General features: G+C 47.4%; 27 non-coding genes across 27 annotated transcripts; all 27 read left to right on the top strand.

The window, feature by feature from the left end:
* The first annotated feature begins 140 nt into the window (after positions 1–140).
* On the top strand, positions 141–259 carry LOC145153771 (5S ribosomal RNA). Its single transcript, XR_013734261.1, has one exon. It is a non-coding gene; the product is annotated as a 5S ribosomal RNA (ribosomal RNA).
* A 229-nt stretch (positions 260–488) lies between these two features.
* LOC145153006 (5S ribosomal RNA) lies at positions 489–607 on the top strand. Its single transcript, XR_013733533.1, has one exon. It is a non-coding gene; the product is annotated as a 5S ribosomal RNA (ribosomal RNA).
* A 229-nt stretch (positions 608–836) lies between these two features.
* LOC145143584 (5S ribosomal RNA) lies at positions 837–955 on the top strand. The gene has a single exon (XR_013724615.1). It is a non-coding gene; the product is annotated as a 5S ribosomal RNA (ribosomal RNA).
* Positions 956–1,184: 229 nt separating this feature from the next.
* LOC145145809 (5S ribosomal RNA) lies at positions 1,185–1,303 on the top strand. The gene has a single exon (XR_013726765.1). It is a non-coding gene; the product is annotated as a 5S ribosomal RNA (ribosomal RNA).
* A 230-nt stretch (positions 1,304–1,533) lies between these two features.
* Positions 1,534–1,652, top strand: LOC145145798 (5S ribosomal RNA). The gene has a single exon (XR_013726754.1). It is a non-coding gene; the product is annotated as a 5S ribosomal RNA (ribosomal RNA).
* A 232-nt stretch (positions 1,653–1,884) lies between these two features.
* Positions 1,885–2,003, top strand: LOC145145786 (5S ribosomal RNA). Its single transcript, XR_013726743.1, has one exon. It is a non-coding gene; the product is annotated as a 5S ribosomal RNA (ribosomal RNA).
* A 231-nt stretch (positions 2,004–2,234) lies between these two features.
* On the top strand, positions 2,235–2,353 carry LOC145145774 (5S ribosomal RNA). The gene has a single exon (XR_013726732.1). It is a non-coding gene; the product is annotated as a 5S ribosomal RNA (ribosomal RNA).
* A 230-nt stretch (positions 2,354–2,583) lies between these two features.
* LOC145144294 (5S ribosomal RNA) lies at positions 2,584–2,702 on the top strand. The gene has a single exon (XR_013725305.1). It is a non-coding gene; the product is annotated as a 5S ribosomal RNA (ribosomal RNA).
* A 229-nt stretch (positions 2,703–2,931) lies between these two features.
* On the top strand, positions 2,932–3,050 carry LOC145143582 (5S ribosomal RNA). Its single transcript, XR_013724613.1, has one exon. It is a non-coding gene; the product is annotated as a 5S ribosomal RNA (ribosomal RNA).
* Positions 3,051–3,278: 228 nt separating this feature from the next.
* On the top strand, positions 3,279–3,397 carry LOC145154857 (5S ribosomal RNA). Its single transcript, XR_013735323.1, has one exon. It is a non-coding gene; the product is annotated as a 5S ribosomal RNA (ribosomal RNA).
* A 230-nt stretch (positions 3,398–3,627) lies between these two features.
* Positions 3,628–3,746, top strand: LOC145154566 (5S ribosomal RNA). Its single transcript, XR_013735037.1, has one exon. It is a non-coding gene; the product is annotated as a 5S ribosomal RNA (ribosomal RNA).
* A 231-nt stretch (positions 3,747–3,977) lies between these two features.
* LOC145145763 (5S ribosomal RNA) lies at positions 3,978–4,096 on the top strand. The gene has a single exon (XR_013726721.1). It is a non-coding gene; the product is annotated as a 5S ribosomal RNA (ribosomal RNA).
* A 231-nt stretch (positions 4,097–4,327) lies between these two features.
* LOC145145751 (5S ribosomal RNA) lies at positions 4,328–4,446 on the top strand. Its single transcript, XR_013726710.1, has one exon. It is a non-coding gene; the product is annotated as a 5S ribosomal RNA (ribosomal RNA).
* A 231-nt stretch (positions 4,447–4,677) lies between these two features.
* Positions 4,678–4,796, top strand: LOC145145740 (5S ribosomal RNA). The gene has a single exon (XR_013726697.1). It is a non-coding gene; the product is annotated as a 5S ribosomal RNA (ribosomal RNA).
* A 232-nt stretch (positions 4,797–5,028) lies between these two features.
* Positions 5,029–5,147, top strand: LOC145145727 (5S ribosomal RNA). The gene has a single exon (XR_013726685.1). It is a non-coding gene; the product is annotated as a 5S ribosomal RNA (ribosomal RNA).
* Positions 5,148–5,378: 231 nt separating this feature from the next.
* LOC145143571 (5S ribosomal RNA) lies at positions 5,379–5,497 on the top strand. Its single transcript, XR_013724602.1, has one exon. It is a non-coding gene; the product is annotated as a 5S ribosomal RNA (ribosomal RNA).
* A 229-nt stretch (positions 5,498–5,726) lies between these two features.
* Positions 5,727–5,845, top strand: LOC145155179 (5S ribosomal RNA). The gene has a single exon (XR_013735633.1). It is a non-coding gene; the product is annotated as a 5S ribosomal RNA (ribosomal RNA).
* A 230-nt stretch (positions 5,846–6,075) lies between these two features.
* Positions 6,076–6,194, top strand: LOC145154723 (5S ribosomal RNA). The gene has a single exon (XR_013735183.1). It is a non-coding gene; the product is annotated as a 5S ribosomal RNA (ribosomal RNA).
* Positions 6,195–6,422: 228 nt separating this feature from the next.
* On the top strand, positions 6,423–6,541 carry LOC145137918 (5S ribosomal RNA). The gene has a single exon (XR_013721278.1). It is a non-coding gene; the product is annotated as a 5S ribosomal RNA (ribosomal RNA).
* Positions 6,542–6,768: 227 nt separating this feature from the next.
* LOC145141925 (5S ribosomal RNA) lies at positions 6,769–6,887 on the top strand. The gene has a single exon (XR_013723023.1). It is a non-coding gene; the product is annotated as a 5S ribosomal RNA (ribosomal RNA).
* A 230-nt stretch (positions 6,888–7,117) lies between these two features.
* Positions 7,118–7,236, top strand: LOC145145715 (5S ribosomal RNA). Its single transcript, XR_013726674.1, has one exon. It is a non-coding gene; the product is annotated as a 5S ribosomal RNA (ribosomal RNA).
* A 227-nt stretch (positions 7,237–7,463) lies between these two features.
* Positions 7,464–7,582, top strand: LOC145143570 (5S ribosomal RNA). Its single transcript, XR_013724601.1, has one exon. It is a non-coding gene; the product is annotated as a 5S ribosomal RNA (ribosomal RNA).
* A 229-nt stretch (positions 7,583–7,811) lies between these two features.
* LOC145144729 (5S ribosomal RNA) lies at positions 7,812–7,930 on the top strand. Its single transcript, XR_013725734.1, has one exon. It is a non-coding gene; the product is annotated as a 5S ribosomal RNA (ribosomal RNA).
* Positions 7,931–8,161: 231 nt separating this feature from the next.
* Positions 8,162–8,280, top strand: LOC145145024 (5S ribosomal RNA). The gene has a single exon (XR_013726018.1). It is a non-coding gene; the product is annotated as a 5S ribosomal RNA (ribosomal RNA).
* A 230-nt stretch (positions 8,281–8,510) lies between these two features.
* LOC145153005 (5S ribosomal RNA) lies at positions 8,511–8,629 on the top strand. The gene has a single exon (XR_013733531.1). It is a non-coding gene; the product is annotated as a 5S ribosomal RNA (ribosomal RNA).
* A 230-nt stretch (positions 8,630–8,859) lies between these two features.
* On the top strand, positions 8,860–8,978 carry LOC145143581 (5S ribosomal RNA). Its single transcript, XR_013724612.1, has one exon. It is a non-coding gene; the product is annotated as a 5S ribosomal RNA (ribosomal RNA).
* Positions 8,979–9,207: 229 nt separating this feature from the next.
* On the top strand, positions 9,208–9,326 carry LOC145153558 (5S ribosomal RNA). Its single transcript, XR_013734059.1, has one exon. It is a non-coding gene; the product is annotated as a 5S ribosomal RNA (ribosomal RNA).
* The last annotated feature ends 170 nt before the right edge of the window (positions 9,327–9,496 follow it).

Here is a 9,496-nt window from a genome sequence, read left to right as displayed (position 1 = left end):
GGCCTCTGTTTCATGGTTCATGGTCTTCGTATTTTTGGAACGGAACCGATCGGTCACGTAGGTCCCACGCCTCGCGTACGAAAACAAAGGAGGTTCTGCGTCTTTTAAGACATACAAGCAATAAGCATGGATAGTATTTCGGGTGCGATCATACCAGCACTAATGCACCGGATCCCATCAGAACTCCGCAGTTAAGCGTGCTTGGGCGAGAGTAGTACTAGGATGGGTGACCCTCTGGGAAGTCCTCGTGTTGCACCCCCCTTTTTCGTTGTCTGTTTGCGTTTTTTTAGATTTTACGTGCGGTTTTTTTTTGTTTTTTTTTCTTTCTTGCTATTTCTATGCTCGGGTGGCCTCCGCTTCATGGTTGATGGTTTTCGTATTTTTGGAACGGAGCCGATCGGTCACGTGGGTTCCACGCCTCGCGTACGAAAACAAAGGAGGTTCTGCGTCTTTTAAGACATACAAGCAATAAGCATGGACAGTATTTCGGGTGCGATCATACCAGCACTAATGCACCGGATCCCATCAGAACTCCGCAGTTAAGCGTGCTTGGGCGAGAGTAGTACTAGGATGGGTGACCCCATGGGAAGTCCTCGTGTTGCACCCCCCTTTTTCGTTGTCCGTTTGCGTTTTTTTAGATTTTACGTGCGGTTTTTTTTTGTTTTTTTTTCTTTCTTGCTATTTCTATGCTCGGGTGGCCTCCGCTTCATGGTTGATGGTCTTCGTATTTTTGGAACGGAGCTGATCGGTCACGTGGGTCCCACGCCTCGCGTACGAAAACAAAGGAGTTTCTGCGTCTTTTAAGACATACAAGCAATAAGCATGGATAGTATTTTGGGTGCGATCATACCAGCACTAATGCACCGGATCCCATCAGAACTCCGCAGTTTAGCGTGCTTGGGCGAGAGTAGTACTAGGATGGGTGACCCCCTGGGAAGTCCTCGTGTTGCACCCCCCTTTTTCGTTGTCCGTTTGCGTTTTTTTAGATTTTACGTGCGGTTTTTTTTTGTTTTTTTTTCTTTCTTGCTATTTCTATGCTCGGGTGGCCTCCGCTTCATGGTTGATGGTCTTCGTATTTTTGGAACGGAGCTGATCGGTCACGTGGGTCCCACGCCTCGCGTACGAAAACAAAGGAGTTTCTGCGTCTTTTAAGACATACAAGCAATAAGCATGGATAGTATTTTGGGTGCGATCATACCAGCACTAATGCACCGGATCCCATCAGAACTCCGCAGTTAAGCGTGCTTGGGCGAGAGTAGTACTAGGATGGGTGACCCCCTGGGAAGTCCTCGTGTTGCACCCCCCTTTTTCGTTGTCCGTTTGCGTTTTTTTAGATTTTACGTGCGGTTTTTTTTTGTTTTTTTTTTCTTTCTTGCTATTTCTATGCTCGGGTGGCCTCCGTTTCATGGTTCATGGTCTTCGTATTTTTGGAACGGAGCCGATCGGTCACGTGGGTCCCACGCCTCGCGTACGAAAACAAAGGAGGTTCTGCGTCTTTTAAGACATACAAGCAATAAGCATGGATAGTATTTCGGGTGCGATCATACCAGCACTAATGCACCGGATCCCATCAGAACTCCGCAGTTAAGCGTGCTTGGGCGAGAGTAGTACTAGGATGGGTGACCCCCTGGGAAGTCCTCGTGTTGCACCCCCCTTTTTCGTTGTCCGTTTGCGTTTTTTTAGATTTTACGTGCAGTTTTTTTTTTTGTTTTTTTTTTCTTTCTTGCTATTTCTATGCTCGGGTGGCCTCCGTTTCATGGTTCATGGTCTTCGTATTTTTGGAACGGAGCCGATCGGTCACGTGGGTCCCACGCCTCGCGTACGAAAACAAAGGATGTTCTCCGTCTTTTAAGACATACAAGCAATAAGCATGAATAGTATTTCGGGTGCGATCATACCAGCACTAATGCACCGGATCCCATCAGAACTCCGCAGTTAAGCGTGCTTGGGCGAGAGTAGTACTAGGATGGGTGACCCCCTGGGAAGTCCTCGTGTTGCACCCCCCTTTTTCGTTGTCCGTTTGCGTTTTTTTAGATTTTACGTGCGGTTTTTTTTTTGTTTTTTTTTTCTTTCTTGCTATTTCTATGCTCGGGTGGCCTCTGTTTCATGGTTCATGGTCTTCGTATTTTTGGAACGGAACCGATCGGTCACGTAGGTCCCACGCCTCGCGTACGAAAACAAAGGAGGTTCTGCGTCTTTTAAGACATACAAGCAATAAGCATGGATAGTATTTCGGGTGCGATCATACCAGCACTAATGCACCGGATCCCATCAGAACTCCGCAGTTAAGCGTGCTTGGGCGAGAGTAGTACTAGGATGGGTGACCCCCTGGGAAGTCCTCGTGTTGCACCCCCCTTTTTCGTTGTCTGTTTGCGTTTTTTTAGATTTTACGTGCGGTTTTTTTTTTGTTTTTTTTTCTTTCTTGCTATTTCTATGCTCGGGTGGCCTCCGCTTCATGGTTGATGGTTTTCGTATTTTTGGAACGGAGCCGATCGGTCACGTGGGTTCCACGCCTCGCGTACGAAAACAAAGGAGGTTCTGCGTCTTTTAAGACATACAAGCAATAAGCATGGACAGTATTTCGGGTGCGATCATACCAGCACTAATGCACCGGATCCAATCAGAACTCCGCAGTTAAGCGTGCTTGGGCGAGAGTAGTACTAGGATGGGTGACCCCATGGGAAGTCCTCGTGTTGCACCCCCCTTTTTCGTTGTCCGTTTGCGTTTTTTTAGATTTTACGTGCGGTTTTTTTTTGTTTTTTTTTCTTTCTTGCTATTTCTATGCTCGGGTGGCCTCCGCTTCATGGTTGATGGTCTTCGTATTTTTGGAACGGAGCTGATCGGTCACGTGGGTCCCACGCCTCGCGTACGAAAACAAAGGAGTTTCTGCGTCTTTTAAGACATACAAGCAATAAGCATGGATAGTATTTTGGGTGCGATCATACCAGCACTAATGCACCGGATCCCATCAGAACTCCGCAGTTTAGCGTGCTTGGGCGAGAGTAGTACTAGGATGGGTGACCCCCTGGGAAGTCCTCGTGTTGCACCCCCCTTTTTCGTTGTCCGTTTGCGTTTTTTTAGATTTTACGTGCGGTTTTTTTTGTTTTTTTTTCTTTCTTGCTATTTCTATGCTCGGGTGGCCTCCGCTTCATGGTTGATGGTCTTCGTATTTTTGGAACGGAGCTGATCGGTCACGTGGGTCCCACGCCTCGCGTACGAAAACAAAGGAGTTTCTGCGTCTTTTAAGACATACAAGCAATAAGCATGGATAGTATTTTGGGAGCGATCATACCAGCACTAATGCACCGGATCCCATCAGAACTCCGCAGTTAAGCGTGCTTGGGCGAGAGTAGTACTAGGATGGGTGACCCCCTGGGAAGTCCTCGTGTTGCACCCCCCTTTTTCGTTGTCCGTTTGCGTTTTTTTAGATTTTACGTGCGGTTTTTTTTTGTTTTTTTTTTCTTTCTTGCTATTTCTATGCTCGGGTGGCCTCCGTTTCATGGTTCATGGTCTTCGTATTTTTGGAACGGAGCCGATCGGTCACGTGGGTCCCACGCCTCGCGTACGAAAACAAAGGAGGTTCTGCGTCTTTTAAGACATACAAGCAATAAGCATGGATAGTATTTCGGGTGCGATCATACCAGCACTAATGCACTGGATCCCATCAGAACTCCGCAGTTAAGCGTGCTTGGGCGAGAGTAGTACTAGGATGGGTGACCCCCTGGGAAGTCCTCGTGTTGCACCCCCCTTTTTCGTTGTCCGTTTGCGTTTTTTTAGATTTTACGTGCAGTTTTTTTTTTGTTTTTTTTTTCTTTCTTGCTATTTCTATGCTCGGGTGGCCTCCGTTTCATGGTTCATGGTCTTCGTATTTTTGGAACGGAGCCGATCGGTCACGTGGGTCCCACGCCTCGCGTACGAAAACAAAGGAGGTTCTGCGTCTTTTAAGACATACAAGCAATAAGCATGGATAGTATTTCGGGTGCGATCATACCAGCACTAATGCACCGGATCCCATCAGAACTCCGCAGTTAAGCGTGCTTGGGCGAGAGTAGTACTAGGATGGGTGACCCCCTGGGAAGTCCTCGTGTTGCACCCCCCTTTTTCGTTGTCCGTTTGCGATTTTTTAGATTTTACGTGCGGTTTTTTTTTTGTTTTTTTTTTCTTTCTTGCTATTTCTATGCTCGGGTGGCCTCCGTTTCATCGTTCATGGTCTTCGTATTTTTGGAACGGAGCCGATCGGTCACGTGGGTCCCACGCCTCGCGTACGAAAACAAAGGAGGTTCTGCGTCTTTTAAGACATACAAGCAATAAGCATGGATAGTATTTCGGGTGCGATCATACCAGCACTAATGCACCGGATCCCATCAGAACTCCGCAGTTAAGCGTGCTTGGGCGAGAGTAGTACTAGGATGGGTGACCCCCTGGGAAGTCCTCGTGTTGCACCCCCCTTTTTCGTTGTCCGTTTGCGATTTTTTAGATTTTACGTGCGGTTTTTTTTTTGTTTTTTTTTTCTTTCTTGCTATTTCTATGCTCGGGTGGCCTCCGTTTCATCGTTCATGGTCTTCGTATTTTTGGAACGGAGCCGATCGGTCACGTGGGTCCCACGCCTCGCGTACGAAAACAAAGGAGGTTCTGCGTCTTTTAAGACATACAAGCAATAAGCATGGATAGTATTTCGGGTGCGATCATACCAGCACTAATGCACCGGATCCCATCAGAACTCCGCAGTTAAGCGTGCTTGGGCGAGAGTAGTACTAGGATGGGTGACCCCCTGGGAAGTCCTCGTGTTGCACCCCCCTTTTTCGTTGTCCGTTTGCGTTTTTTTAGATTTTACGTGCAGTTTTTTTTTTTGTTTTTTTTTTCTTTCTTGCTATTTCTATGCTCGGGTGGCCTCCGTTTCATGGTTCATGGTCTTCGTATTTTTGGAACGGAGCCGATCGGTCACGTGGGTCCCACGCCTCGCGTACGAAAACAAAGGAGGTTCTGCGTCTTTTAAGACATACAAGCAATAAGCATGGATAGTATTTCGGGTGCGATCATACCAGCACTAATGCACCGGATCCCATCAGAACTCCGCAGTTAAGCGTGCTTGGGCGAGAGTAGTACTAGGATGGGTGACCCCCTGGGAAGTCCTCGTGTTGCACCCCCCTTTTTCGTTGTCCGTTTGCGTTTTTTTAGATTTTACGTGCGGTTTTTTTTTTGTTTTTTTTTTCTTTCTTGCTATTTCTATGCTCGGGTGGCCTCCGTTTCATGGTTCATGGTCTTCGTATTTTTGGAACGGAGCCGATCGGTCACGTGGGTCCCACGCCTCGCGTACGAAAACAAAGGAGGTTCTGCGTCTTTTAAGACATACAAGCAATAAGCATGGATAGTATTTCGGGTGCGATCATACCAGCACTAATGCACCGGATCCCATCAGAACTCCGCAGTTAAGCGTGCTTGGGCGAGAGTAGTACTAGGATGGGTGACCCCCTGGGAAGTCCTCATGTTGCACCCCCCTTTTTCGTTGTCCGTTTGCGTTTTTTTAGATTTTACGTGCGGTTTTTTTTTGTTTTTTTTTCTTTCTTGCTATTTCTATGCTCGGGTGGCCTCCGCTTCATGGTTGATGGTTTTCGTATTTTTGGAACGGAGCCGATCGGTCACGTGGGTTCCACGCCTCGCGTACGAAAACAAAGGAGGTTCTGCGTCTTTTAAGACATACAAGCAATAAGCATGGATAGTATCTCAGGTGCGATCATACCAGCACTAATGCACCGGATCCCATCAGAACTCCGCAGTTAAGCGTGCTTGGGCGAGAGTAGTACTAGGATGGGTGACCCCCTGGGAAGTCCTCGTGTTGCACCCCCTTTTTTTGTTGTCCGTTTGCGTTTTTTTAGATTTTACGTGCGGTTTTTTTTTTGTTTTTTTTTCTTTCTTGCTATTTCTATGCTCGGGTGGCCTCCGTTTCATGGTTCATGGTCTTCGTATTTTTGGAACGGAGCCGATCGGTCACGTGGGTCCCACGCTTCGCGTACGAAAACAAAGGAGGTTCTGCGTCTTTTAAGACATACAAGCAATAAGCATGGATAGTATTTCGGGTGCGATCATACCAGCACTAATGCACCGGATCCCATCAGAACTCCGCAGTCAAGCGTGCTTGGGCGAGAGTAGTACTAGGATGGGTGACCCCCTGGGAAGTCCTCGTGTTGCACCCCCCTTTTTCGTTGTCCGTTTGCGTTTTTTTAGATTTTACGTGCGGTTTTTTTTTGTTTTTTTTCTTTCTTGCTATTTCTATGCTCGGGTGGCCTCCGCTTCATGGTTGATGGTTTTCGTATTTTTGGAACGGAGCCGATCGGTCACGTGGGTTCCACGCCTCGCGTACGAAAACAAAGGAGGTTCTGCGTCTTTTAAGACATAAAAGCAATAAGCATGGATAGTATTTCGGGTGCGATCATACCAGCACTAATGCACCGGATCCCATCAGAACTCCGCAGTTAAGCGTGCTTGGGCGAGAGTAGTACTAGGATAGGTGACCCCCTGGGAAGTCCTCGTGTTGCACCCCCCCTTTTTCGTTGTCCGTTTGCGTTTTTTTAGATTTTACGTGCGGTTTTTTTTTGTTTTTTTTTTCTTGCTATTTCTATGCTCGGGTGGCCTCCGTTTCATGGTTCATGGTCTTCGTATTTTTGGAACGGAGCCGATCTGTCACGTGGGTCCCACGCCTCGCGTACGAAAACAAAGGAGGTTCTGTGTCTTTTAAGACATACAAGCAATAAGCATGGACAGTATTTTGGGTGCGATCATACCAGCACTAACGCACCGGATCCCATCAGAACTCCGCAGTTAAGCGTGCTTGGGCGAGAGTAGTACTAGGATGGGTGACCCCATGGGAAGTCCTCGTGTTACACCCCCTTTTTTCGTTGTCCGTTTGCGTTTTTTTAGATTTTACGTGCGGTTTTTTTTTTGTTTTTTTTTCTTTCTTGCTATTTCTATGCTCGGGTGGCCTCCGCTTCATGGTTGATGGTTTTCGTATTTTTGGAACGGAGCCGATCGGTCACGTGGGTTCCACGCCTCGCGTACGAAAACAAAGGAGGTTCTGCGTCTTTTAAGACATAAAAGCAATAAGCATGGATAGTATTTCGGGTGCGATCATACCAGCACTAATGCACCGGATCCCATCAGAACTCCGCAGTTAAGCGTGCTTGGGCGAGAGTAGTACTAGGATGGGTGACCCCCTGGGAAGTCCTCGTGTTGCACCCCCCCTTTTTCATTGTCCGTTTGCGTTTTTTTAGATTTTACGTGCGGTTTTTTTTTGTATTTTTTTTCTTGCTATTTCTATGCTCGGGTGGCCTCCGTTTCATGGTTCATGGTCTTCGTATTTTTGGAACGGAGCCGATCGGTCACGTGGGTCCCACGCCTCGCGTACGAAAACAAAGGAGGTTCTGTGTCTTTTAAGACATACAAGCAATAAGCATGGATAGTATTTCGGGTGCGATCATACCAGCACTAATGCACCGGATCCCATCAGAACTCCGCAGTTAAGCGTGCTTGGGCGAGAGTAGTACTAGGATGGGTGACCCCCTGGGAAGTCCTCATGTTGCACCCCCCTTTTTCGTTGTCCGTTTGCGTTTTTTTAGATTTTACGTGCGGTTTTTTTTTGTTTTTTTTTCTTTCTTGCTATTTCTATGCTCGGGTGGCCTCCGCTTCATGGTTGATGGTTTTCGTATTTTTGGAACGGAGCCGATCGGTCACGTGGGTTCCACGCCTCGCGTACGAAAACAAAGGAGGTTCTGCGTCTTTTAAGACATACAAGCAATAAGCATGGATAGTATCTCAGGTGCGATCATACCAGCACTAATGCACCGGATCCCATCAGAACTCCGCAGTTAAGCGTGCTTGGGCGAGAGTAGTACTAGGATGGTTGACCCCCTGGGAAGTCCTCGTGTTGCACCCCCTTTTTTTGTTGTCCGTTTGCGTTTTTTTAGATTTTACGTGCGGTTTTTTTTTTGTTTTTTTTTTCTTTCTTGCTATTTCTATGCTCGGGTGGCCTCTGTTTCATGGTTCATGGTCTTCGTATTTTTGGAACGGAACCGATCGGTCACGTAGGTCCCACGCCTCGCGTACGAAAACAAAGGAGGTTCTGCGTCTTTTAAGACATACAAGCAATAAGCATGGATAGTATTTCGGGTGCGATCATACCAGCACTAATGCACCGGATCCCATCAGAACTCCGCAGTTAAGCGTGGTTGGGCGAGAGTAGTACTAGGATGGGTGACCCCCTGGGAAGTCCTCGTGTTGCACCCCCCTTTTTCGTTGTCTGTTTGCGTTTTTTTAGATTTTACGTGCGGTTTTTTTTTGTTTTTTTTTTCTTTCTTGCTATTTCTATGCTCGGGTGGCCTCCGCTTCATGGTTGATGGTTTTCGTATTTTTGGAACGGAGCCGATCGGTCACGTGGGTTCCACGCCTCGCGTACGAAAACAAAGGAGGTTCTACGTCTTTTAAGACATACAAGCAATAAGCATGGACAGTATTTCGGGTGCGATCATACCAGCACTAATGCACCGGATCCCATCAGAACTCCGCAGTTAAGCGTGCTTGGGCGAGAGTAGTACTAGGATGGGTGACCCCATGGGAAGTCCTCGTGTTGCACCCCCCCTTTTTCGTTGTCCGTTTGCGTTTTTTTAGATTTTACGTGCGGTTTTTTTTTGTTTTTTTTTCTTTCTTGCTATTTCTATGCTCGGGTGGCCTCCGCTTCATGGTTGATGGTCTTCGTATTTTTGGAACGGAGCTGATCGGTCACGTGGGTCCCACGCCTCGCGTACGAAAACAAAGGAGTTTCTGCGTCTTTTAAGACATACAAGCAATAAGCATGGATAGTATTTTGGGTGCGATCATACCAGCACTAATGCACCGGATCCCATCAGAACTCCGCAGTTTAGCGTGCTTGGGCGAGAGTAGTACTAGGATGGGTGACCCCCTGGGAAGTCCTCGTGTTGCACCCCCCTTTTTCGTTGTCCGTTTGCGTTTTTTTAGATTTTACGTGCGGTTTTTTTTTGTTTTTTTTTCTTTCTTGCTATTTCTATGCTCGGGTGGCCTCCGCTTCATGGTTGATGGTCTTCGTATTTTTGGAACGGAGCTGATCGGTCACGTGGGTCCCACGCCTCGCGTACGAAAACAAAGGAGTTTCTGCGTCTTTTAAGACATACAAGCAATAAGCATGGATAGTATTTTGGGTGCGATCATACCAGCACTAATGCACCGGATCCCATCAGAACTCCGCAGCTAAGCGTGCTTGGGCGAGAGTAGTACTAGGATGGGTGACCCCCTGGGAAGTCCTCGTGTTGCACCCCCCTTTTTCGTTGTCCGTTTGCGTTTTTTTAGATTTTACGTGCGGTTTTTTTTTGTTTTTTTTTTCTTTCTTGCTATTTCTATGCTCGGGTGGCCTCCGTTTCATGGTTCATGGTCTTCGTATTTTTGGAACGGAGCCGATCGGTCACGTGGGTCCCACGCCTCGCGTACG

Source organism: Lactuca virosa, chromosome 1, assembly GCF_052849685.1.
Source record: "Lactuca virosa cultivar CGN04683 chromosome 1, Lactuca_virosa_CGN04683_v6, whole genome shotgun sequence".
Classification (NCBI taxonomy): Eukaryota; Viridiplantae; Streptophyta; class Magnoliopsida; order Asterales; family Asteraceae; genus Lactuca; species Lactuca virosa.
The sequence above is the reverse complement of the archived record's forward strand: the minus strand, read 5'-3'. Positions and strand labels throughout refer to the sequence as shown.